We start from the raw sequence: 6,588 nt of genomic DNA, 5'->3' as shown, positions 1-6,588 counted from the left end.
CACTAATGGAAACAACAAAGCTCAAAATGCCTGATTATTTCTATATTTTTGAGGAACAAAGGTTCCTCAGCTTTGAAACATTTGAACCCCTTTATCTTTTGTAAGTCAAACTTAAAATTAAACGGTAGGTGTCATCCACGTTTGTGGATTTGGGGAGGAGGTGCTAAGGATTTTTCTTTCTGAAGTAATGAAAACATTCTAAAATGGACTGAGGTGATGACAACACAACTTTGATTACAAGAAACTGAGAGCCACTGAGTGTACGCTTGGGATGGATTGCACAAATCATGGGACTATATAACACAGTAAATCCTGTGGTGGATGATATATTATGGTTTACCATATAATTATGCAAACTTTCTCATGTGAATGACAACAATATCCAATACAAATACATGCTATTAATAATAGGATGCTTTATGGGGAAAACACACCTAAGTTAAGCTACAGACCATAGTTAAAAGATGTGCTTTTATGAATTGTAGCAAATGTTCTACAACAATGCAAGGAATTGTTGGTGTGGAAATGTATGGAAATCCTGTATGTTTCACATGATTATTTTCTAAACTCATAATTTCTTTGTAAAAAACCAAAGAAGTAAATAAAGTATAAAGAAATGAGTGCACTAAAACCTGAATATCTGATAAATGTTTTTATCTTAAACAGATGACATTATCATTTTTTAGGGTATGGAATGGTATTAGTATGTAGTTGACTTTTTTTTTTTTTGATTGCTGAATCTGTGTATCCAAATTTCCAACTATAATTTTAATTTGATTAATTCACATTTATATTCCTTGAGGTTTTCTTCTATGTATGTGACAGAAGAAGTATATATTTCAGGTATTTTATTTTATATTTTAGCATTTTTACCCTTCCTCTTTGTGGGAAACAAAGGCATGTTGTTTCCATGGAAGCAAGTTACTTCCTTGACCACTGAGTCAAGCTGTCCCTTATGATTATCGGTGCGGAGCACGGTCTTGGCTGGGTAAGCACACCTGCAGGCAGAACAATACATATAGAACAGAACAACCTGGGTAACAGGATTTATGAGTATAGTTACTGATTCTTATAATAATAGTTCCAGTAAAGTTTGTTGGGTGTTCATCAATCATTAGTTAATATAGCATGAGGTAAGGGTAATAGGTAACTTGATTTTGTGCTGAATATCACGTAGGTTAGGGGTATATATACTAGCCCCCCAACTCAATAAACTTGTCTGATGAGCTTGAGAAATCAATGCTCTCAGATCCCCTGAACCCAATCTTTCTTTTTCTTTCATTCCCGATACCTCGGGTCGCCGAACAAGACTCCGACAGGTGGCGCCCAGACGTGGGGCTCGAGGCAGAGGATTCATCAAGGCACGGCAGCGTAGGATCTTCCACCTCTGGATCGGGAACGCGGAAAGCTGAAAAGCCTTTTTTAAGGTAAGGAGCGTCGAAATTAATTAACCCGGGTAAATTGCTGCTTCATATTATTAAGTTTTGCTTTCCGTTAGCATCAGGGTATGGGTAATCAACCAGGACGCTTGGAAGAATATTCACAGGTTTTGAAAACACTGTTGCATAGTGTAGGCGTCACAGTTAAGACTGCAGATTTGTTAGAATTGTTTGCTTTGGTTCAAAAGCATTGTTATTGGTTTCAACCGCAAGGAAAGAATTTGATGAATGTTAAGCAGTGGAGGCAAGTAATGAAAGAATTGAGGAGAGCATATCAGAAAGGAGAGAATATACCTGTATCAGTTTGGGCCTTAGGACAGCATATTGCTGCTGCATTAGATCCTCTGCAGTCTGACGAAGAGGAAGAGATTGTTCTTTTCTCAAGGGAGGAAACGGCTATGAATGATACAGGTAAAGATAGGAATTCAGAGGAGGAACAGGAAGAAGAGGAGTTATTTGAAGTTAGAGATACAAATCCATTCTTAACTAAATCTATGTCGGAGCTAAATATTTCTAAGGTAAACATATATCCTAATTTGACTCATGAGGTTCCTTCTGCACCTCCGGAACCTGGAAAAGCACCTAGTGGACTTTTCTCTACAGACCTGCCTTATGTTCGTAGCAGCTTTAAGCCAAATCCTGTGCCTGTTACTGGGATCTAGTCAAGGTGAGCCTCTGGCTATGCAAGCTGTAGCAGCTTTTCCTGTAACTATTCAACAAATTCCTCCTGATGCTCAAAACCCACAAGGGGGTGTCAAGTTTCATCCTGAGCCAAAAACTTTTAAACTATTGAAAGATTTAAAATGGGCAAAGATACTGAATAATGTCCTTGTTAGTGAAATCAGGCTTGTAAGAAAACTCTCTGTTAAAGTGTTAACTAAGATAAGGAAACTATTCTGGCAGCAACTCTGCAACCCCCCTGCTGTCTACATGACAATGTAGCTGTGGGCTGGTGGGGCTAATAGAGTTAAGCCACTGAAAAAAGAGGAAAACATGGCAACATTGGTGTTCTGTTTTATTTCCATGCTAATTCTAATTGGGCTTATTTAACCAAGATAATAAAATTAGTACAAAATTTTTATCAAGGTTTAAAAAGGAATTTTCAGTTTTAAATCAATAGTTTACTCCTGACCTTCAAGTCTCAGTATAGTCTTACAGAGTAATAATCCAAAAATGTGTGTTAACGGTCTGTCTAAACTGCTAAATTAGAGTTTTAACTACATTTATGCTGCTCAAGTTATCTTAACTGATTGCTGATAACTAATAAAAATGTTTCCAAGCACAAGCTTGCATGTTACAGGCAACATGGATTCCAGAAGAAATCTGAAGAAGTGATATTTACAATGTGATATAATGGAGAGCTTAAAAGCAGCTATACCAAGAAAGTAAGAATTATAAGTTAATTGTAAACTGTATGTTTCTGTTACTGTGTTGTTGATTGTTCTGTGTGTGTTCGTTCAATGTCAGTGTGTATTTTGATACCTCCGGATGGTAATATAAATAAAAATTTATAAAAGAGCTCTATTCAAATGGCCAAAAATTAAATAAGCGCTTATATTAATACATAAGTTTAAATGTTAATAAGATCTCTACAATGATAAAAATTGTGAGTCTTGATTAACAAAATTACTATAAGTCTTTTTATAAAAAGTTGTTCTTGCCTAGATTGAAATGAATAGCTTATTTTTCTTTACAGGATAATATGAAGGATGTAAAACTTAAATGAATATTAAAAAGGTTAAAAGTTTGTGAGAATGCTAATTGAAATTTAATAAGTTTTTGCAAAAAAGTGTGTTTTGCCCTAAAGTAGGATGGCTAATTTTCATAAACTCTTGGAACTTAAATGCATGTGGCAAGTTATAGAAAGTATTGTGGTTTTAATTATTATAAAAGAGTGTGTGTCACAAAAACAACCTCTTATCATAGATTAAAGTAACAACATTGTAGTATGCAGCAATCCCAAACACTGCTAGTTGCAAAAGTTAATGTCCAGCTGTGTTGCTATCACTTTGTTTTAAAACTTGCTAAGACTTTCTTTAGTGTCTTCTTAGACTAATCAAGCCAGCTGCATTCCTCTATCTGTAAAAAACACAACAATAAACTTTTACAGTGCTTTTCAGGGCTATGTGCATAGCCCAACTATCTTGTACAGTATTTACTATAGTAATAGTAATAAAAAAGCAGCATAAGTTACTTCTTGAAAAGAGCAGGCTTGGCAGACTCCATTCACGTCTGCTCAGCGTACTGAACTTGCTGCCATCATTAAGGTATTAACAATATTTAAGAAACCTTTGAATACTGTTTCTGATTCTGAATATGTATGCCTTACTGTTAAGCATATTGAAACGGCTCATATCTTTGTTACTGATGAATTATCTCAACTTTTTGCTGATTTGCAACATCTCATTAGATTAAGACAGCATCCTATTTACATTACACATATACGTTCTCATACATCTTTGCCTGGTCCTATGACAGCAGGTAATGCTCGAGCTGATTTATTAGTGGGGTGTTTACAAAGTGCTCATGATTACTATGCTTTAACTCACATTAACGCTAAAGGCCTGCGAAATAAATATCAAAAGCTTACTAGACTACAAGCGCAGGACATTATTCGTACTTGTCCGACCTGCGGACCCCTGACAGCAGTGCCTTTTCAGGCTGGAACTAATCCCAGAGGCCTGACTCCTAATCAATTATGGCAGAAGGATGTTACTCACATTCCATCCTTTGGTAAATTACAATATGTTCATGTTTGTATTGACACTTATTCTCATTTCATTTGGGCTACTGCTCAAAGTGGGGAACGGTTTCATCATGTTCGCTCACATCTCTGGTCTACTTTTGCTGTGATGGGATGCCCTCTAAAAATTAAAACTGATAATGGACCCTCTTACATTAGTAAATCCTTTGCTTCCTTTTGTAAAAAATATGCTATTGAACATGTTACCGGCATTCCCCATAATCCTACAGGTCAAGCTATTGTTGAAAGATGCCATCATACTCTCAAGACTATGCTTTTAAAACAAAAAGGGGGAGATGATGGTATGATTTCACCTAAAGATCAATTGGCTAGGCTTTATTTACCTTAAATTTTCTTAACATTTATGATTCTATGACACCAGCTGAATGTCATTTTAGACATTCTCAAAAATCCACAGAAATTGCAGACTCTGAGAATCAACCAGTATTTTGGAAAGATGTTTTAAGTAATGAATGGAAGAAAGGCAGGGTTAAAGTATGGGGGCGAGGTTATGCTCTTATCATTTCAGAAAATGGAGAAGAAATCTGGCTTCCGGCAAAAAGGATTAAACCTAGGACTGAAGAAGTGGAGTCTTCTACACATGTGGATCCTACTGACAGTGAGTGAAACTGGCAATGGTAATGGTAATTACACATATTGGGCATATATCCCTAATCCCCCATTACTTCGAGTGTTAACCTGGAAAGATCCTTCTTTTCCTGTCTATTTGAATAAAACTATTATATTTCCTGGACCCGTGGATGATAGGTTACCACTTAAGCCACGAGAAGAAGGACAAAAGATTTATAATCTCCTTCTTCCATTTGATTTCCGACCTCTTTGCATTGGCAATCGCCCACAATGTATGGCTGTGAAAAATAGAACTATGATTAATTTTAGCCATAATAATACTAAATCTTTAGTAACTTTATTCCCATCTTATCAATACCAAGAATATAAGTATCCAAGTTATAGTTGTCCTAAGAGGAATGCTGATGATATGCAAAGATGGTATGAATGCCATATGGGAAGAGGATCTGTCGTTTTTAATGATTCCTATGGAATAGTTTGGGAAAGTGCCCCTATGGGGAATCCCAACAAATATAAGGGCAGATTTATTTGGTATGGTATAAATAGCTTGGGACAACAAATTAGTAATATGCAGTATCCCTTTCATGAATCCCTTGATTTGGATGAGAAAGTAATTTTTACCAAAAATAATAGTGATTGGAAAAATATAGGGAAATGGGTTCCTTTTCCATGGTGCAATAGCACTGGAATCCATGATCAAAAACAAATACGGAAAGTCTTCTTAGGAGTGGTATCTACTTCTGAATGGAAAGATAATAAAAGTATGGATGGACAATATTTACAATTAGATCAAATTCATCATTTTCAATCATGTGTCAGAGATCCATATGTGTTTGTGGTAGGGAAGGCTACCATTACTGAAAATGCTTTGTTCTATAAGGATGGCACTTTGTATACTTGCTTGTCTGAGAATATTTTACAGAATGGAGATATTATCACCATGGCTCGCTGAAGACGAGGAGTGTGGATCCCGGTGAAAATGAATCGGATGTGGCAGTCATCACCTGAAAGTCATCTTCTTTTCCACTTGGCTCAAGGACTGTTGAAATGATCTAAGAGATTTTTGGGACTTCTCATAGCTGGCATTCTTGGTCTCATTGGTGTCATCACTGCTGCTGCCACTGCTGCTGTTGCATTGCATGAGACGATGCAGACACAGCAATACGTGCATGATTGGCACAAGAATGCAAGTGACTTATGGCATAGTCAAGAGCACATTGATGAAGGACTTAATAACAGAGTTAGTGATTTGGAATCCGCTGTTTTACACTTAGGAGATCAAGTTTATAATTTGAATATGTTAAGAGGATTGAAATGTGATTGGAATGAAAGTAATTTTTGTATTACTCCTTTGGATTATAACATGTCTATGTTTCAATGGAATAAGATCAGAAATCATTTGTTAGGACATAAAGGAAATATGTCATTAGAAATTGAGGAATTGCAGAAAAAGATTTTAGAAATGTCTCATAATCAGATATACGTAGATAGTGATAAGGATATCTTTAATGATTTGATTTCACATTTAAATAAGTTTAAACCTGTTGATTGGTGGAAATCTCAACATTTCTTATCTGCCTTAGGAATAGGGATATGTGTATTAATCCTGGTGCTCATGGTTGTCTCTTGCCTGGGAAAAGGTGTTTGCCAGAGATTGCACCATGTGGACACAATGGGACAAGCAAACAACATAGTACTTGCTAAAACTCTACAATAGTACCCCGAAGTCAGTGCGCTTGGCTGGTAGTCAGTGACGGGCAACTTGGCTAGCCTTTCAGTCAACCTAAGACGTGGCCTTTCGCTGCCATGCTTCCC

General features: G+C 36.4%; 1 long non-coding RNA gene across 1 annotated transcript; it reads left to right on the top strand.

Moving 5' to 3' along the window:
* Positions 1-889: 889 nt before the first annotated feature.
* On the top strand, positions 890-6,227 carry LOC131279828 (uncharacterized). The gene is made up of 2 exons (XR_011648068.1): positions 890-1,427; positions 4,712-6,227. It is a non-coding gene; the product is annotated as an uncharacterized lncRNA (long non-coding RNA).
* The last annotated feature ends 361 nt before the right edge of the window (positions 6,228-6,588 follow it).

The sequence above is a fragment of the Dasypus novemcinctus genome, chromosome Y, assembly GCF_030445035.2.
Source record: "Dasypus novemcinctus isolate mDasNov1 chromosome Y, mDasNov1.1.hap2, whole genome shotgun sequence".
Taxonomy (NCBI): domain Eukaryota; kingdom Metazoa; phylum Chordata; class Mammalia; order Cingulata; family Dasypodidae; genus Dasypus; species Dasypus novemcinctus.
Note: the sequence above shows the minus strand (reverse complement) of the source record. Positions and strands in the feature narration are given on the sequence as shown.